Genomic DNA, 20,452 nt, shown 5'->3' on the forward strand with positions numbered 1-20,452 from the left:
ACATGCGCAGCACATTGTAGAAATGGGCCCTGTACAGCGACATGAAATGAAGTGAATACCATAGAGAAAACTGTCTTTAAGGCCGAGTTGATAGTCTGGGATGGACAAAGAATTCCAAAATTGTAATGTGCAGAAAAAGAGAATGTGACTGGGAGAGCTTAATTCAGAATATTATCCATATAGATACAATTAATACGGCGGGCGCGTGCCCTTTCAGAGACGGCACAATGACTTCCCACAGAGTTTTTCGAGGTGTTTGTTGTGTTCCAGGATCTGGCACACCCCTGACGCCTGGGGCGTGTAACGTTGAGTCATGTGACTTGCTATAATAAAGAGGGGCCCCGCACGCACGTACGCAGTTAGACGCGCAGACGGAGAGCCACTAAGTTATTCCCAGTGTCCGTCTCAGTTATTTCTAGGGCCACGTGTCAGGCCTAGATAGCACTAGATGCCCCTGAGTGTAGGCCCCAAGTTGTTACCCTTAAGGCTGCCCCTACCCATATCCAGGACACAACAATTGGCGACGAGGGTGGCTGCCGAATCCTCGCCTGGGGTGCGTGTGTGCCTGCTGTCCCGTGCGGCGGCCGCGAGCCCGTCTTTCGGCTCGTGGTGCTCGTGCCTCTCGGCATCACACGCCCCCACAGAGTGCGCTTGGGGTGAAGACTTCGATCCCTGGGGGATCACAGGTGAGCCGTGCTACTTGGCGTCATCCTGCAGAGCGCATCGTCACGATCGCTCGCCCGCGACAGAAGGCGGCGGGCACTACCTTCAGTGGTTTCATACCCAGCGCCGCACCTGGCCCCTCGGCCCGTGCGTGAAGCGCGCTTCTGCCCGTCTCGCACGACGAACTGGGCGGCGCCCTGCATTGTCTCACGCATCTAGCGGACGCGACGCCTGCCTGTCCCGCTGCCGGCCCTGCTCGCCCGTGGTAAGCGCGCCGGTCGCACGCGCCTTTCCGGGATCCCTGCGGAGGACACCACAATCTCGGAGCTACCGACTCCTGTGTGCCCGCAGTGTAGCATCGAGCAGAGGCCCACATCCGGCCCCTTCGAGCACCAGCTCGGTTGGATCTCTGGATCGTCGAGGACCTAATCAGGTGCCAACAAGGCGATGGCCACGATTCCGCCCATCGAACCGTTTGTGGTGGAGGGTGCGCCCTCGGCACTAGCCCCGAAATGGAAAGAGTGGGTGGACAGACTCTTAATATTCTTCGAGGCCACGAAGGTCCACAAAGAACAAAAGCGAGCCATGGTGCTCCACCTAGGTGGCAAGGACATACACTCCATCGCTTGGACCCTCACAGAGGTGACCCCCAAAACTCATCACACGCTGATAAATGCCCTAAATGCCCACTTTGAACCCATGGCCAACCAGGACTATGAGCGCTTTGTATTCAGACAAGCGCGCCAGCTGCCGGAAGAGTACTTAGACACCTACCACACCAGACTCAAAAAGCTAGTGCTGTCCTGTGGATTCCAGGATACAACAGAAGAAATCCGTGGTCAAATAATACAGGGCTGTGCCTCTGCCAAACTGAGGGAAAGAATACTGGAAGAGTCAGGCAAACCGCTAGCCGACATTCTAACTCTAGGCCGCACGAAAGAGCTATCCAAAGCCAGAGCGGCGCACATGGAGGCCGCGCTGCAAGCAACCGTCAAGGTAGAACCCGTCAACAAGCTTCAAGTCCAGACACCGCCCAAGTGGCAGAAAAAGACACCACACACACCGAGTGGGGCATCTGGACACTCATGTGGATACTGCGGAGGCCCACGTCACCCCGCACCCGAGTGTCCGGCGAGGGGGAAGCGCTGCTCGGGATGTGGCAAGCTAAACCACTTCGAGAAAGTGTGCCGCTCGAACAGATTCCGGAAGCCCCGCCAAGTGGCAAACGCCGTGGTGAAAGGCGAGCAGAGCCACAGTGATATGGATGATGATGAGGAAGAAGAACGATCGGTGCACAAGGTACACATAATTGGCACCGCTGCCCGTCGCACCAGACCGCTCCCCCAATGTTCGATCCGAGTGGCTGACCAAGACATAATGGCGGTGGTGGACACAGGAGCATCCATAAACCTCATGAGTGCCTCGCTATACAGAACCATGGCCACACCTTCGGCCCTAAGCCCGACTCCTATTACAGTCTTTGCATACGGACAGGACATCCCCCTCAAAATCCGAGGAAAATTCCGCGCGGCGGTCAGCCATGGGGACAAAACCATCAATGCAAACATTTTTGTGTTGGAAGAGGGACAAGGTATGTTGCTAAACTGCCGAGCGGCTGAAGACCTGGGTGTAGTGACATTCGCCTTTGGGGTCCACGAGGAGTCGGTACAACAGCTCCTCATGGATTTCCCTGACATCTTTGAGGGCATTGGACGCTTCAATGGCCGTGAAGTACACCTACACGTCGATCCCACAGTACAGCCGGTGGCCCTGAGACACAGACGCATTGCGTTCCATCTTCGGCCCTTAGTGGAAGAGGAGCTTCGCAAACTGGAAGCGGCTGGCATCATCGAAAAGGTCTCAGGCCCCACCCCCTGGGTGTCGCCCATTGTGGTCACGAGAAAACCGAAACAGCCAGGGGCAGTCAGGATCTGCGTGGATATGCGTCTCCCCAATGCGGCCATAAAGCGAGAGCGTCACATAACCCCCACCATTGATGACCTAATTGGAGAGATGGCCGGAGCATGCTGGTTCTCCAAACTAGATCTACGGTCAGGATACCACCAGCTGGTACTGGACAAGGAGTCGAGAAATATAACCACCTTCTCAACTCACATCGGCCTTCGACGGTACACCCGGCTTAGTTTCGGAGTCTCCAGCGCAGCGGAGTTATTCCAGAATGTCATCCAGGAGCTGATCACAGGCATACCAGGGGTGATAAACGTCAGCGACGATATAATGATCCATGCCCGCACCATCACAGAACACAATCAACGACTACCCCAGGTGTTTCGCAGGCTGAGAGAAGCGGGACTCACGCTCCATAGAGAGAAGTGTGAGTTCCTACGAACAAAAATAGGATTCTTTGGATATGTCTTTTCCGCAGAAGGAGTTAACCCGGATCCAGACAAAGTCAAAGACATTAAAGATGCACCACCCCCCACCACCGTCACCGAAGTTCGGAGTTTTCTTGGCATGGTCAATTATTGTGGGAGGTTCATCAAGGATCTTGCCAACCTCACACTCCCCCTGCGTGATCTCACAAAAGACTTCACACCATGGACCTGGGAACCGGCACAAGAAAAAGCCTTCCAAGACATCAAGGCATCCCTCTCGAGCAACACAACTCTTGCATTCTTTGACCCCCGAAACTCCACTCTCATAGCGGTAGATGCTGGGCCGGCCGGACTCGGAGCCGTCCTCATGCAAAAGCAAAGGGACGAAATGGACTGGGTGCCGATCGCTTTTGCAAGTCGTTCCCTTACAGACACGGAGCAGCGGTACTCCCAAATTGAAAAAGAAGCCATTGCCATCCACTGGGGGTGCCGGCATTTTCATTTATACGTGTATGGCAAGCCGTTCACGGTGGTGACTGACCACAAACCATTAGTGGCCCTGTTCTCGGGGACCTTGACAAAACCGCCGCCCCGCATCGAGAAATGGATGCTTCAACTGCAGGAGTACAACTGCAACATTGAATACCAGCCAGGGGCAAAGAACCCGGCGGACTACCTTTCACGTCATCCTAGGCCAGCCACCCGGGAAGAAATGGAGGAGGCGGAAGAGACGGAAGCATATGTCAGATGGGTGATTGCGAGGTCATGTCCGCGACCTCTCTCCGTAGCTGACGTTGCGAATGCCACGGCGCAGGATGCGTGCTTGCAAAGGGCCAAAGAAGCTCTCCGAACAGCAGACTGGCACCGGGCCAAGGAGAGCTGGAAGGCACTCACATCAGAAGCCCAGAAGGTCATGGAGAGCCTGCATCATGTCAGGGAGGAGCTAAGTGAGGACGCCACTGGATGCCTGCTGAGAGGACATCGTCTGGTGATACCCACTGCGTTGACTGACCAGGTGGTACAGCTGGCACATGTGGGTCACCAGGGAATGGTCAAAACCAAAGCACGTCTAAGAACAAAAGTGTGGTTCCCCCTAATGGACGAGATGGTGGAAAAGGCGGTGAGGTCGTGCACAGCCTGCCAAGTCACTGGAGATGCCCCTCGTGAAGCCCCGATCATAGTGGAACCCCGGCCACAACAGCCATGGGAGCGAGTCAGTATGGATTTTGGTAGTCTCCCGGATGGGAGACACACTTTAGTAATGATCGATGACCATTCCAAATACCCGGAAGTAGAAATAATAAACAGCACGAATGCCGAGAACGTCATCCCCAAAATAGAGAAGATGTTGCTACCCACGGAGCAATACGTGAACTCCGCACAGACAATGGGCCCCCGTTTCAGGGACAAGAACTGGCCACCTATCTGTCCTCCCTCGGCACCCGACATCAACGCATCACCCCTCGCTGGCCCCAGGCCAACGGAGAGGCAGAGCGTTTTATGAGAACCCTAAACAAGGTCATTCGCATTGCCCATGACAAAAGCCAATCAGTGGAGATGGCCATCTTCACGTTCCTCCGCAGCTACAGACAGACCCCACATTCAACCACAGGAGTAGCCCCAGCACATGTCCTCCTGGGGCGGGTGGTGACTGACTCCATCCCTCACCATCCAAGGTGGACACCGGAGGGAACAAATGAAGATCGAATTGCACAGAAAAGAAAAGCCACATTTGATCAAGTCAGCAAGAAAAGAAGGGCTGTAATGGCACAATTCAACAGAGGTGATTTAGTGCTGCTTCGAAATAGGGCGACCAGTGGAAAGTTCAGGTTGAACTATGAAAAGGGACCATGGCGAGTGATTGGCGTGAAAGGCACCCGTATCATAGCAGCCAGGGGACGGGAAACCGTAACAAGAAATATATCCCACTTCAAACGATTCCATCCTGAACCAACATGGTCCGATCCTCCAATGTTCAATGACAGGCCTGAGACCACTATCAGCTCTTCACACCAGGAAGCAGCACCCAGTCACGAGGTCACACAGAGAAGCGGTGTGAGAGCGGCAGACAGTGAGGAGCCGACTGCAAGTTCGGAGGCCCTGGAATACATGCGACATCCGGAGGCGGCAGACAGAGAGGCGCCGATGACTGATCCAATCACGGAGAAGAACACTCTGAGTCAGAGGGAGTCGCAACACGGACTGAGAAGAAATCCTACACCCTCCTGTCGGCTACGCGACTATTTCACGTAAGACTGTTCACAAAAGTGAGAGTGATGTCAAGAATTATGCCCCACAAGTGTGGAAGAACATTATGAGCAGAATGTGCCAAAGCAAGATATCATGATAGACAGTTTGATAATGGTTATTTGTTAGTGTTGTTTTTCTTCATGTTTTAGGAGGAATGTTGTGTTCCATGATCTGGCACGCCCCTGACGCCTGGGGCGTGTAACGTTGAGTCATGTGACTTGCTATAATAAAGAGGGGCCCCGCACGCACGTACGCAGTTAGACGCGCAGACGGAGAGCCACAAAGTTATTCCCAGTGTCCGTCTCAGTTATTTCTAGGGCCACGTGTCAGGCCTAGATAGCACTAGATGCCCTTGAGTGTAGGCCCCAAGTTGTTACCCTTAACGCTGCCCCTACCCATATCCAGGACACAACAGTGTTCTCGCGGCCGTCGTGTGTCAACAGAAGGGAGAGGCAGAGCAAAGAACTGTAAGCACTGCGCGGGCAAGTTCTGTCCTCTCCTCGGGCAGACACAAATGTATACAAGGGACATCGTTTTATATTTCCTGTTTTTGATTTAGCAACGGAAGAATGCTGCGAATGACTTCACATTTGAAGTAAAAAAAATAAAGCTGGTATTTTATCAGGCGCTCGAAGTCACTTCACATAGTACCAAAGGAATGCTTTTCCACGCACCAAATAAATGTAGAGGTTGGCAATGAAGCGAGTTGTATACAGTATACGCCTAAGGACTGCAGGCAAATATATTTACAAAAATGTGCAATGTGCTGGTTCCACTCATAAATATTTTCAGATCAGAATGCAGCTGACGCCAGAGCAAAAAGGTATTAAATGTGAACGAAGGTGTAAGGGTGCACTCCTTAACTACAGCCCAGCACTTGTGAATATTCGATTTATATTCTGAGTGGTGAATCTCCTGTCCCTAGAGCCCATCCATTCCTGCTGCTCCTCTTGCCACAGCTCACCCTGTTCAAGCCAAGGCTCAGGGACAAAACAACAAGGGTTTGGCTTAAGCGCAGCAAGGCCATGCCACAATCTAAATGAATACTTCGAGTATGACGCCGTGAAGATGCACTTCTTACGCTTGTCAATCCACTATTGAGCAAACAAGCAGAGATTATTCACCCGTGTCGCCTCGTTCAGGAGCCTCGGATTACAAACAAGGTCCGGATTAATGTCATCGGCCTTGAATGCGATCCTAAAGATTAAAAAGACCACGCGATTTGAATAAGATAAAGGTTAAAGACAAGTGTGAGAAGTGCATCTTCACGGCGTCATACTTGAAGTTTGATCACTTCTTGATCTCTAATCAAATTTTCATCATGAAAATTTCTTTTCCAGAATAGAGAGAAACATCTTTGGTTCTGAGGCGAATCCCCATAGTGAGGGTAATTCAAAACTCTTAGAACTTTTGCATTTCCTAGGCCAATCTGTATGGTTTCATTTGTTTGCCAAAATTTGAATTTTGTCATATTGTTAGATGGCCTTGTGTTTGCAAATTCATTTGTTCTGTATACTAAATCTGTAGTGCCGCACCATAAATAGGGTTTAGTAAAACATTCCCAGGGCGGCCATTCTGTGTATATATGGTGTGTGAATGTTTGTATGGATGTGTGAAATAGTGTAATAGGTGTATGACTGTGTCACTCTATATATGGTGTATATAAAGTAGGTTTTTAGAGTATGATTGTGAATTTCAATTCTACAATGGGGCTCCAAGATAAGAAAAAAAGATAAAATAGAGTACATTCTAGCTTTTGAGAAATTGGAGAAAACTGTAAAAATGGTTTAAAAAAGATTTTTTGATAGATATAAATAAAATTCATTTTGATTCAATTTAAACTAAAAGATTGGTTTTGAAAGGGCAATTGTTTTATTCATTGTCTCTTTTACTAATGGTCAAGTAACAGTGCAGTATTGGCAATTGGTTTTGTTCATTTAGGCTCAGGGACAGCGTGTCCAGCTGCTGCACAGAGAGCACCTTGCACCCTGATCCGTGGCCCTAGGCAAGTCAGGGAATTATGCATTACCACATCATCCGTGTCTGTCACCATAGACAGGGCCAAGAGGTGTCTGGTCGTGCACACACTGGAAAGGGACATCCAGGGCTCAGTCCATCTCTAGTCATCTTCTAGGCGAAAGGACTCAACATCTACCAGAGGGTAGGTGTCACCAAACGAACTTTAAGAAATGAGTTACTTACCTGTAACTGCAGTTATCCAGTGTTGGTATCTTTCATAGATTCACATGCCTGAATCATTCCCAGTCGTCGGGATGGGAGTCCCCGGTACATAAATAAAGTAATGTCAGATTAGACATATAGAGTAATAGGCCAAAGCCCCACATTAGTAACATATTTGTGTCCTTTTGTAAAAAGGACCAAACTCTAGAGAAGAGCCAATCAGCTATCACCTCCCTCTAGAACCCTCCTGGAAGGAGCTCCTGTCCCTCAGATTTTCTTAAGCACCGTGCTAAGTAGGCGTACTACTGAGAGAATTAGATGAGTCCTTCCAGGGGAGGCGGGAGGGTTGCATGTGAATCTATGAAAGATACTAACACTGGATAACTGTAGTTACAGGTAAGTAATGCATTTCCTATTCAGTATCAGGGTATCTTTCATAGATCCACATGCCTGAATCAGAGTAGAAAGCAATGGTAAGCATATTTCGGATGGTACAGTATATACAAATTCACCAGATAATAACATATCAAAGTGACAAATAGAAAACATCAAAATGTAAACAAAGATACCATCAAGAAATACAATAGAGAAAAGTGCGTATACGAGAAAGGATGATGGGATGAAAAGAAGGCTCACCTCTATCGAAATAGATAACGAAGTACTGCTTGTCCCACTGCAGCATCCTTCATGAGTTCTGTATTCAGGCAGTAAAGCTTGGTGAATGTATGTAGCATCTTCCACGTTGCCGCTCTGCAAATGTCTATGATAGGCACACCTGCGAAGAGCGCCGTGGATGTAGACATTGCTCTAGTGGAATGGGCCAGTACTTTAGATTGCAGGGGTTGCCCCGCCTGCTCGTGACAGAATTAAATAGCTGCAGAGATCCAGCAGGAAATACTTTGTTTAGTGAGTGGAAGGCCTTTTCTAGGTGTACTGTAGGCCACAAAAAGCTGGTTGGATTAGGGGAAGGTTTTTGTCTTCTCAATATTCAAATAACTTTTCGGTTTTTTAATACAAAACCATAAAAGTTCATGATTAAAAGAAAGAACAATAGTTACTTACCTGTAAACAGGTGGTTCTCCAGTATTGGTGTCTTTCAAGTCAAGTCAAAAAGGCTTTATTTCGATAAAAAGTTATCATAAAAGCTTCACATAAAACACAAGTACATCAAGTTTAAAAATAAACGCAAAAGCAAGCATAAACAAGCAACAAGAGAGTTTATATGCAAAAGGAAAAGATTTGTTAAAAAAAAAAAAAAAAAAAATTCCTTAAAAAAAAGTCATTTGATAATCGATTTAAAAAGGAATTAAACAGTTAGTTTTAGCCTTTTAGTTCTGATGGACCAAGCCCATGATAAGAATTTGGCTAGGGCGCAAGCATAGGTGGCGCGACTATCAGACATTAATATGCGAATTGCGTCCATGTGGCTCCTAGTGCCCAGCTGACGGCATAAGTTTTTGAGCCATACCCTCCTGGGTAGGGCATACTCTCCACATTCAAACATGAAGTGTGCCACTGTCTCTGGTCTATCTAGGCATACTGGGCAAAGCTCTGTAGTTTGTGCAGGGGATTTCCATCGTGAAGTAAAAGAATACAAAGGGAGAGTTCCTGTTCTAAATTTAAAATACAGGGCCCTATCAAAGGGTTTTTCAATAGTGTCAAGATACAGTTCCCGTTTTGGGAGGTCCTTGAACCTCAAAAAGTCTTCAGTAAGTCTGCCCAGGGAAGTGCTGGTGTTCCTTTGTAGCGAGATCCAGTTCCAATAAAGTTTCTCAAGAATTGCCTTTGGGGGTGAAGATCTATTTACCCACGCGTCATTTAAGCCCAGGTTTAGTAACAATGTTTTCATATCTCTCAACCATTTGATTTTATGCCACCCTGGTAATATCATGATTTCTGAAAGACCTTGCGCATATTTACCAAGTTCCTCCACTCGCCACAAGCGTGCCCATAGCAAGAGTGGACGGAATCTTGCAAGATCGTCAATTGGGCGACAACCTAGGTCCAGCATTAGCGGGACCGTAGGAGTACCCTGTGGGAGTGACATGATCGCTCTACAGAATTTCTTCTCTGATCTTGGTAGGTCGTTAGTGGTAGATGAACCCCAAAGTTCTGCCCCATAAAGAGCAGAACTAACCCCTTTAGCTGAGTAGATTTCGAGGACAACAGCAATAGGTCTGGTTGAGCAGGAGCGTTGTTCTTTCAAAAGGGCTCCTGTTATCCTCTTATGGGTTAAAAGCATTTTGTCCAGATGTGGGGTCCATTGCATTTTATGTGATAAACGAATACCAAGATAGTCGAAAACTTCTACCCTCTCCAAGGGTTCCGCATTCAGGGTAGGGGAGCGGACTGTTTTTTTTGGAGGATTCAACACAAGGTATTTTGTCTTGCTCGTGTTAATTACCAGGCCTCGTTTAGAGCAAAAGGATTGAAAGTTATTTAGGAGCCTTTGGAGGCCTATTGGGGTTTTTGATATTAAAAGCGTATCATCCGCAAAGAGGAGGGTAGGTATACGTTCGCCAGCCAGGGATGGTTCGTCTGAAGGATGTTCCCGGAGATGCTCAACCACCCCATTGATGTAAAGGGAGAAGAGGGTGGGAGCTAACACACATCCCTGGCGGACCCCTCTCTCAACCGGGATACTACTTGTTTTTTCCCCTCCTGGGCCCCACCTAATCTGGGCAAAGCTGTTTTCATGTAGCCTGACGAGTAGGGAGAGTAAGTAATGGGGCAACCCCATATCAGCCAAAACACTCCATAGGGTTTCCCTCGGTACAAGGTCAAAGGCAGTCTTTAAATCGATTATCGCGAGATAAAGACTGCCCTTGCCTACGACCACAACTTTCCAATACACCATCATCAGTCTAAACGCTTGTTCAATTGTCCCGGTACCCACTCTGAAGCCCGCCTGGTAGTCAGAAAGGATTTTATTTTCTTCTATCCAGTCTAATATTCTGACCAGTAAGACCTTGCCGACTACTTTTTGACTAATGTCCAACAAGCTGATGGGTCTATAATTTGATGGGTCTTCTCTGGCACCTTTTTTAAAAATAGGGACCACCTCCGCCCCTTTCCACGAGGAGGGGATAGGGGCGCCCCTACAAATGGCGACAAGTAGGCAGTGAATCAATTTTCCCCACTTCAGAATGTCTGATCGCAAAAGGTCGCCAGGAATACCATCCGGGCCAGCAGCTTTTTAGGGCATGATAGTGCCTACGGCATATTCCACTTCTTTAATTGTGAAATCAAAATCTTCAGGGTGGGTGTCCCAGTTTAGTGGGAACAATGTTAAAACCACTACCCCCCCTTCAGGGTCATTGGGAGCAAAAGAAATAGATTGATCATCATGGCGGGTATAAAGCTTTGAAAAGTGTTTGACCCACGCCTGGCTTGGGATATTACATGTTATCAAATCGCTATCTGGCCTGTTTCTAGCTCTGATAGTATCCCAGAAACATTTAGAATCTTTCTTGGAGCTAGCTTCTTTAAGGGTACACCAATAGGCCTCTTCCCATGCCTTTTTGGCTTGTGCCAGTATTCTCTTGTGCTCTTTCCTGGCTATCTGTATCAGGAGTTGGGATTTGCCTTTAACGGCCTCAATTAAGTGAGTCTTAGCCCTCCTGCATGCTGTGGTGTACCAATCATGCATTCCCTTAATTTTCTGCTGGGACATATTCCTCCCTGGGGAGCCCTTTACCCAAAAAACTTCGCCTATGTTCTTAACGGCTGCTTCAAAAATGGATGTTGTCTTATCAGCTAGCATGACTGGGTTGATGTTATCTAGCTCTAATTGTGAGGCCGTAAGAATCTCGTCTATGCTAGAAAGTTTGGCAGCGTCAGTGGCAACTTTGTTCCACTTTAAGCGTCTTCCACAGGAAGAAACAGTGACCTTGTGTGTGCAATTGGGTGGTACTGTCGATGCATTGCTAAGCCAGGGATTCGTTATAGATAGGGAAAGTGAATTATGGTCACTCTCCACAGTAGGTATAACTGCCATATCTTCGACCAGGCTCCAGAGTTTTAAGTCCAACAGAATATAGTCAATCCTCAAGGTGTGACCGACTCTGTTGAACGTAGGAGCACCCATCCGATCTGAAGTTGTGCGGCCATTCGTGGCTCTTAGTCCAAACTCTAGTGTCAGTGCATTTAACTGCACTGTGCTACGGGACCATCGTTTTATCGGAGGGATGGTAAGTGTGGGAATACCCCATCTACTATCTTCCTCACCTAAGTCAGGGATGCCATCCATAGGTAGTGGCTCATAGGTGCAGTTAAAATCACCTACTACTAAGATATGATTAACTTCCTAGTGGTCTCTAAGCTGCACCTCGAGGTCAGATATTACCGATGAAGTACACCCATTTTTTGTGCCTCTAGCATAGATGTTGTATAGGACTAGGGATAAGCCTCTACAAGGGTTGGTCAGTAGGATTCCTAAAATATCTGGGCTGTTTACCTGCTTGGGTGTTATTCGGCAGTTGAGGGAAATGCTTACCCAGATAAGGAGGCCCCCCGAGGGACGCCCCTTCCCATGCCTGGGTTTCTCAACTGGGACAAAGTAGGTTACAAATCCGACCCGGTGGAGTGGTTCAGTGCTCCAGGTCTCCTGGAACATGCAGATCTTATGAGCTTCAACCAAATCGCTCCACTCGGGTAGACCCAATTTTCTATAAATGCCTGCAAGGTTCCAGCTAAGGATTTTTATTTTTTCCTTGGCAGTTTTGCTTTTAATGCTAATAGTGTCACTATGGCTTTGGGGTTCTGAACATTCCCTTTCTAGAACAGAAGATGTTAACTGGGTCTGGCTAGTGACCATCATGGTTGGAGGATTGGGGCTTATCGGATGCAATATAATTTGTGAGCCCTTCTCCTCGCCCCTATTCAAGTCCAGATGTAAGCAGGAAGTTTCCTCAAAAGTGAGTCAATCTACCTCATCGAGGGCACAAAATCTATTCCAGTGAGCAAACTGAGATAGAAAGGGGTCGACTACAGGTGGACCTTGCCATGGTTGCTGCCACTGGTGGATAGTGTGTTGCGGAGCATGTGTGTACCCTCTATTGATTGGATAGTTGAATCTTGGGGGTTGTTGTCTTGGTGCCATAGGTAGAAAGTAGGATAGAGGAAGTGGATGAATTTGAGAGGCTGGTCCACTACTAGGTGCATTGCATATATAATTCACTACCCCTGTATCCCTGAAGTTGACAGTTACAACGTCTCCTGCTATAGTCTTGGTATTTCTTCCCACCCACTCTCCTCTTCTAACTGCAAGTATTTCACCACACTTATGCAGGGGTAACGGTTTGTGCAGCTGGAGCCACTGGGCACACTTATTTTTCAATTCAACAAAGGTTTCTCTTCTTCCCTCCTTCAGTGGTGGTACACCCGTCAATACAACCACAAAAGGTGAAACTTCCGGTGGCAAGTTGATTGTCTTAAAGCGAGCCGGCCTTGTTTTTGGTTCTTGGATCTTGTTTGGAGAGGAGGTTGATGTTAGGTTAGTATCCAAACTTTTAGAACCCTTTACTGGTTGATTAGGCACTTGTTTAGGACCTGAGTTTGTTTGAGTCTCCAGGGTAGAGCCAGTAACGCTAAGAGTTGGGGGAGGGGCAGCAGATTTTTCCCCCATTTGAGTCAGATGTTGAGTTACTACTCCTGAGTTTACTGGTAATATTTTGGCCTTGGTGGTAGCATCTTTTGAGGGTTTGCTACTAGTGGTATTTCCCAGGGGCACTTCTTTTGATTTTCCGTGTGACTGTATTGGCACGTTTCCACTTGCTTTATTAGAACCAGTCCATTTAGTGTTGATCAGTGATGTCAATCTATCAATTTTGGACATTAGGGGCTTAATATGAGCAGTTATCGTGGCTTCAAGATCCGATTTTAGATCAGCTACCATTTTTTTGACCCAACAGGATATGCCTGATGCAGAATTTGGAGCGGGTGACACTAAGTTATGGTTCCTTGTATTATTTTTGGGCTTTTTCTTTGGCTTAGGTTCGCTCTTAGTAGGACCTGCGTTCCCTAGTCCTGGCGATGCACTGATTGTCGTTCCGTGGGCCCTTAAAGGAACTGGATTGGGTGACATATTTTGAAGGTTTCCCTGCTGTTCAGTTAAAGGCTGACCACATGGAAGATCGACGAAGGAGGCGGTGACTCCGAGGCTTAAGTCCAGATCGTCAGTAACATCTTGTGAAGGACCCACAAGATCAACTGCCGCCTCCTGGGTGTCAGACAAAAATATTGTTGGCGGCAAAGATAACCTCCTTTCGGTATTAGCAATCGCAGAAGATACAGCCCCTATAGTTTGTTGTAGCATGATATCGATTGCTGTGAGGGTAGGGACCGGTTGCGGGGCAATTTCTTTTTGTCTAGTTTTAGAACGTAGAACAGGCATTCTACCGGTTTTCAGACCCTTCCTCATATTTATATCAGGGCAATGAGGTAGTACCCGGGTTTGTACAAGGAAAAAAGACTTAGGATCCTGACCTTTATCACTCGTTGGTCAACGGGAAAGAGATGTGGCCCGGCCCGGCCTCCTCTGGCCTCTGAGGGCCGTAGAGGGCCCGCCCTTTGCCCGGGCTTCGCTCGCGTCCCGCGAAGCGGCCGGCGTTCTCCAATATGAATGGCGTTGCAGGCGCGGTGGGCGGGTCTCGCTGGGGGCGCGGCCGTGCACACCTGTGCAGCGCAGGGACTCCTGGTCTTTAGAGTCCCTGCAGCGCGCTCCCTCAGCTGCCTCCGATGATCTTGCCCCAAGCGTCCAAAAGTCTCCTCTGCCCCTCGCCTCTCCGCGAAGCGGCACCCGCGAAGCGGGTGCTGCGAGCAGTAGCGGTGAGAAGCGGAACCCCCACGGGCAAGGACAGGCCAATGACAACAGCTCGAAAATCCTCCGGTAAAGTGCAGCGTTTGGCGTATTGGTGTCTTTCATAGATTCACATGCCTGAATCATTCCCCGTCGTCGGAGTGGGAGTCCCACAGTACATAAAAAAAGCAATAATATGCCATAATACATTAAGCAAATATCAGAAGTACCCAACCAGGAAGTAAAGTAGCACCAGCTACAGTAGAAAAAACCTTCACCATCGTGACTATCCTAGTCATTATGTATTAGTCCAAACTGCAGCCAATCAGGCGACAGCACCCACCAGAATGTTCTCCCCAGAGGCTCAGGCTCTCAGATTTTCTCGCACAGGAGTGAAACCCTATAATGCCTGAGTGAGTCTCTGGGGGGAGGCGGGCGGGTTGCATGTGAATCTATGAAAGACACCAATACTGGAGAACCACCTGTTTACAGGTAAGTAACTATTGTTCTTCTCCAGTATTAGGGGTGTCTTTCATAGATTCACATGCCTGAATCAGAATAGTAAGCAGTACTCCTAGCATAACACTCGTAGATGTCAGAGTATCAATATATATATATATATATATATATATATATATATATATATATATATATATATATATATATATATATATATATATATATATATATACATAAAGTATACAAGTATAACAATAATCATCAACATCTGAATAACGTCTAAAGAGCATAGAGGAGGTGGAAACAGAGGCTCACCTTATTTGAAAAGATTGCGCAGCACTGCTTTTCCAACCGAAGCATCTGCATCGTCTGCTGAATCTAGACAGTAGTGTCTAGTAAAGGTGTGTCTGCTAGACCATGTAGCAGCTCTGCAGATCTGTCGAAGAGGTACACCAGCAAAAAGGGCAGTGGAAGAGCTAACCGCCCTTGTAGAATGTGCTCTTGGCAAGGCCTGTAAGGGTCTACCGGCCTGCTGATGACAAAGTCCAATTGTAGAGGAGACCCATCTAGCAATGGTCTGTTTTGAAACTGCACAGCCCTGGTGCTGCCGGCCATAAGCCACGAACAGTTGGTCTGTCTTGCGGATGGCAGAGGTTCTTGATAGGTAAAACTTAAGACATCTTCTAATATCCAACGAATGCAGTCCTCGTTCAGCCGGAGACTGTGGGGTTGGAAAGAATGTCTTGAGGACAACCGGCTCATTCAGATGAAAATCCAAAGGCACTTTTGGCATGTACGTTGGATTAGTACGTAGTACTACCGAGTCCGTGTTGAATTGGATGAAAGGCGATCTAGAGGTAAATGCCTGAATATCGCTAACCCTTCTAGCAGATGTTAAAGCTAGTAACAATGACACTTTCCATGTTAAAAATTTCAGGTCCACCTTATGGATCGGCTCGAAAGGGTGACACATGAGCTGAGTTAGTACGACATTCAGATGCCATGTAGGAGGAGGTTTCCGCACAGGCGGAAACATACGAAACAATCCTTTGAAAAATTGCGGTATGGTCCGCATGGAAAACAAATAATTTGATCCATCTTGACGAAATCTAGAAATGGCAGCCAGGAAGACCTTAAGAGTAGAATGCGCCAAACCCAATCTGGCCAAGTGCAAAAAGGAGGGAAGAATTTGCTCTGGCTTGGCATGAATGGGATGAAGACCATTAGACTGGCACCATGCACAGAAACGCCTCCACTTAAGTTTGTAGGTCTTGATCGTAGATGGAGCTCTGGCCTTCGCCAGTACCTCCTGGCAATCCTGTGGAATGTTTAAGTGTGCAAATTCCATGTGCTGAGGAGCCAAGCTGACAATTTCAGCGAGTTCGGGTCCGGATGGTACACCCTGCCCTTCTGGGTGGAGAGAAGATTCGGAATGCGAGGAAGTTGGATAGGGTTGCATTCCGAGAGAAGGAGTAGCTCGGTGAACCAGTATTGCCGGGGACATCGTGGAGCAATCAGTATCAACCGGCATGGCTGCTTCTTCATCTTCTTGATGATTTTCGGGATCAGAGGTATCGGTGGAAACGCGTAAGCGAATATTTGATTCCAACTCATCGAAAGGGCATCCCCGCACGAGTCCTTGTGGGGAACCCAGCTTGCAAAGTATGGGCATTTCCGGTTCTGGTGCGACGCAAACAAGTCCAGATCCGGATGCCCCCATGTCTGAAACATGCGGTCTAGTTCCCACTCGTGAGTGCAGCCTGTGGATCTGCTGAGAGAGTCCGCTAACACATTTGCGATTCCCGGGACATGGACAGCTGACAGATGGATATTGTGAGTCAGGGCCCAACTCCAGATCTCTTGTGCCTGGTGCGACAGCCGGGCTGATCTTGTGCCTCCCTGCTTGTTTAGATAATGCATGCAGGTGGTGTTGTCTGTCCGAATCAAGACTGTGGCGCCTTCTAGGGTCGCCTGAAAGGACTTCAGGGCTAGAAAGATGGCGTGCAATTCTAGCCTGTTTATGTGCCATCTCATTCGGATTTTGTTCCATTTCCCGCTGACCGTCATGCCTTGGAGGTGTGCACCCCAGCCTGTCATTGAAGCGTCTGTCGTCACTATGAACCTGGGCACTTCCGTGAGGAAAGAGCATCCCACTTGTATGTTGCAACCTTGACTCCACCATTGAATCGCTTCTCGCATTCGAGGTGTTATTTGTATGATATCCTCGAAGGACCCCGACACCTGTATCCACTGGCGACTGAGCTCCTCTGGCAAGGGCCTCATCCGAAGACTACAGTTGGGGGTGAGAAGAATACAGGAAGAAATCATCCCTTTGAAGGACTTGAACATGCGCACTGAAACGCACCTTTTTAACAACAGTGCCGCAGCCAACAGTCGTATCTTTTCCTGTCTCTCCTTTGAGATGAATACTTGGGCGAGCTTGGTGTCCAGTGTCGCTCCCAAGAAAGTCTTTCTCCTTGCTGGCGTTAGGTGCGATTTCTAGAAGTCCACTGAGAAACCCAGGCTTTGCATCAGTGACAGAGTTTTTTGAATGTGAGTTTTTACCATGTCGAAAGAACTGGCCTTGATAAGGCAATCGTCTAGATATGGATATATCTGTATCGACTGCAACCGAAGGTGGGCTGCCACCGGGGCCAGTATCTTCGTGAACACTCTGGGGGCTGAGCGCAGTCCAAAGGGAAGAACTTTGAACTGGAAGTCCCTGCCAGCCACTCTGAACCTTAGAAACTTCCGGTGCCTGGGAAAAATTGGAACATGGAAGTATGCATCCTGAAGGTCGAGTGTTGCCATATACTCTCCCGCCGAAAGAAATTGGAGGATTTCTTGAAGTGTCAGCATCCTGAATGACAGTTTTTTGAGGAATTTGTTGAGGGCACGCAGGTCGAGGATGGGTCCCCATTCCCCCGACTTCTTGCGAATAAGGAGAAATCTTGAGTAGAAGCCTTTTCCTTTCTGATGATGAGGTACCCTTTCTATTGCTCCTTTTCGAATCATAGTGTTGATCTGGGCAAACAGCTCCTTGAGATGTGCTGGAGGTGGTCCTCTTGGGGGGGGAGTTTGGAGGAGTTTTTACGAATTCCAAAATGTGACCTCTGGCTAACACATCCAGAACCCATTTGTCTGTGGTAATCTTGGACCAATTTAAGTAATTTTGGGATATTTTTCCTCCAATTTGGTTTGGGTTGGGACAAAGTGGCGGCAGGATGCGTTTCTCACTTTTTATTGTCTCTTCCGCGATAGTTGGATTTTCCTCGAGACTGAGAGAAATTTCCTTTTCTCTGTCCGTAAGTCTGATGACGATATGGCTGGTATCTTTGGTTTCCCTGGGCGGAAGTATAGGAGCGCTGTTGGTTATAGCCTCCTCTATTAGAGAAATTTTCTCTTCCTCTTGCTCCACGAAAGGAAGACTTCCTGTATTGTAAAGTGCCAAGCGAACGTGCTGTCTCAGTATCCTTATTGATGGCTTCCAGAGCATCGTCAACATGCTTTCCAAATAAATACTCTCCATCAAATGCCATATCTATAATCCTTGTTTGGACCTCCTGCCGAAAGGATGTTGCCTTCAACCATCCTTGCCTCCTGAGAACAGCTGCACCCGCTAGCTGACGAAAACCTGTGGCAGCAACGTCCACTGCAGCATCAATCATCTCAGACGAGACGCACTCTCCTTCCTGAAGGATCTTCTTTGCTTCAGCCCGATCTGGCTCGGGAAGTTTGTCCACATACGGCGAGATGTCCGACCACATCTGCCTATCGTATCTCCCTAATATGGCTAGAGAGTTAGCGGCTCTAATAGTTGTAGCTGCAATTGTACAAACTTTTTTCCCGATAGAATCTAGATGTCTCCCGTCTTTATCTGGCGGAACAGAGACCTGAGATGTTGGGTTAGTAGACCTCTTTTGCGCTGCCTGCGCTACCACAGAGTCTGCTTTCGCTTGTCCAATGAGGCACGCTGGAGATGAATTTGGCGCCCTATATTTTTTATCCACTCTCGGGAGCACTGCTGGCAAAGAATTTGGCTTGGACATGATCTTCAGTCCTTCCTTCCATATGAATTCTATGATTGGAATGGTCCAACTCTGTTTTTGTGGCGAAGACTTGAAGTCATACAAGAAGCAGTCCTCTTGTTTTGACTCCATAGTTATCATGAACCTCCTTGTTGCTCTATCCATGATCTTGTGGAATGAGGCAATGTCCACAGGAGGTGACTCTGATGTTGTAGGTTCTGCCGGAGAGGGCGTGTTTGCATTGTAATCCTCATACTCCGACGATTCTGACCTATTGTCTAATTCTCCTTCTTCCTGCTCCTCATGATCTGAGTACTCTTCATCTCCTGTTTGAGGAGCTGTGACTTGTGACGCAGACAATGCTGGACGTCCTTCCTCCAACGTCACAGAAACAACTAGCTGTGCCTTCTTTGAAAGCGGCGTCGCTGTTTTAGGTCTTGGCGTAGATACCTGAGAGTCACCTGACTCTGAAGGTGGGAAACGCCTATAGTAGTCGCTGAGCATGTACTGTAGATTGCGAAATAATTCCTCAGGCATTTGCATGCCGGGAGCAGGCCGGTCCTCGTGTGATAAAGGCTCCGTTTCATGCATATCTTCCTCCGTATCGTCTTGAATCTTAATTTGGAGGTCAGACGGACTTCTGGCCGCTCCAAAGTTTTCATCTTCATAGGATCCTTCCGAATCCGAATCCAAAAGTTTCTCTGGCACTACCAGCGTAGAAGGAATCGCCTCATTAGTAGCCCTTTTCTTTAACAGCGTAGCTGTAGTTGCAGGTGATGGTAAAAGTATCCCCGATGACTGTGCTGACCAGACTTGTAAGGTAGTGCAGCTTGACAGTGGCGGCACCTCCGTCGCCGACTAACCTGCTTTTTGCTGCTGAATTGTTTGCCTCGTCGACTGTACCATCGTCGACGATTGATCTATCTTCGTCGACGATGACTTTTTAGATGATATCTTCGTCGACGGTAACGTCGTCGAGGTTGTCGACGGTAGCTTCGTCGACGTGGATTTCATTGTCGACGGTAACGTCATTGGCTCCCCGTTGACAAAGACAATTGTGCCATCGACGATGCTCTCGTCGACGGCACAATTTTCTTCGTCGACGGGGGGCCAACCGTCGACATTAGATTCGTAGACGAGGAGCTCGTTGACGGTACCTTAGCCGTCGTCGACGGGACTATAGTCGACGACGAGATAGGCCTGATCTGCACATGAACCAGCGTAGGCGATGAGTCCGAAGACATCACTAGAGCTGGCTTAGGTGAGGAGAAAGTCATCGTGCAGGTGGTAGACGTGGCAACATGAGAGGAAACACAATCCTTTTTTGACGTTGAAATTGTCAAAGGTGGCAACTGAGGAGGCACAGACTTTGAAGATTTCTTGGGAACTGCAGATTTCCCAGACTTCTTAGAGGGCGTACTATCCATCTCAACAGGTGGAAGAGTCTTTTTTGAAACACTAGGCCCAGAAGAATCCAGAGAGGATTTGGCCTTCTATGTCACCTTCGCCCTTGGAGATGAAACTTCAGTTTCAGCCTTCCTCTTAATAGAAATTAGTGAAGAACCAGAGGCAATGCTTCCTACCTCAGACAAAGGGTCCTCCTTGTCCTTGAGTCTGTTAAGCCACAACAGCAGTCGTCCTTCTCTGTCCTTGATGGTCTTAGGGGGGAAGGTCCGGCAGATCTTGCACTCCTTTGCCTTATGGTCAGGATAAAGGCAATATGAACATTTCTTGTG

The 20,452-nt window shown here is 48.1% G+C and overlaps 1 protein-coding gene and 1 pseudogene across 3 annotated transcripts in view; both read right to left on the minus strand.

Moving 5' to 3' along the window:
* Window positions 1-20,452, minus strand: part of DZIP1L (DAZ interacting zinc finger protein 1 like) — a 764,020-nt gene that overhangs the window by 610,163 nt on the left and 133,405 nt on the right. The gene's annotated exons all lie outside the window — the stretch shown is intronic.
* LOC147683511 (uncharacterized) lies at window positions 17,922-19,622 on the minus strand (annotated as a pseudogene).

This window comes from Lissotriton vulgaris, chromosome 11, assembly GCF_964263255.1.
Source record: "Lissotriton vulgaris chromosome 11, aLisVul1.2, whole genome shotgun sequence".
Classification (NCBI taxonomy): Eukaryota; Metazoa; Chordata; class Amphibia; order Caudata; family Salamandridae; genus Lissotriton; species Lissotriton vulgaris.